This window comes from Myotis davidii, unplaced genomic scaffold, assembly GCF_000327345.1.
Source record: "Myotis davidii unplaced genomic scaffold, ASM32734v1 scaffold6, whole genome shotgun sequence".
Taxonomy (NCBI): domain Eukaryota; kingdom Metazoa; phylum Chordata; class Mammalia; order Chiroptera; family Vespertilionidae; genus Myotis; species Myotis davidii.
Window position 1 is genome coordinate 14,130,217 of NW_006383011.1, and position 705 is coordinate 14,130,921.

The following is a 705-nucleotide window of genomic DNA, read 5'->3' on the forward strand; positions in this document are numbered from 1 at the left end:
TTTACTGTGAACTTAGACATGATGTGAAGGAAAGCACCTGTCACAGATCCAGCCCATACTGGGCCTCTCGTGGAGTAACTGCTGTATATTATTGGAGCAGTTTCATTCACTCAACAAATCTTTACCACGTAGACGCCAGAAAGAATCCCTGGCACCTCACAATCTACAGTGGAGATTAGAACAAACTCAAATCGCTATTATATAAGGAGGAAAGCAGTTACTACCAAGAGAGTACTGAGCAGTACTGGGGAAGTTGGGAGGACAGAGATCAGTTTAGTGTGGAGGGAGATGGTGGGGAAGGAGAAAGGATTTAGGGCTGAGAAGGAAGGAGAGGAGAAGCTTCTCTGCTGGGCACTTTCACCCCTGGGGTGGGGTATGGTTTGTACCCGAGTCTGGGGCTGTGCCCTCCCTGATGAAATAGAAGAAGTTAGGGGAAGGGACACAACTCACTCAACTTCACACTCCTGGTTACAGTGGAGCCAGGACAGGCATTCTGAACTCCCCACCCTTACCCAAGCATGCACCCTTCCCACAGCTACCCCAGAACTAGGGCTATTTGCAGATATAGCGGACGGACAGTCCGGGAAAGCAGCAGTAAGGAAGTGATGGGGTACTGAACTCTGTCCCACGTCGAGGCACAACACAATTTCAGCGGCGGCGGGGACGCTGTAGCGGGGGTAAGGGCGGGCGGGGCGGAGGAGGTGG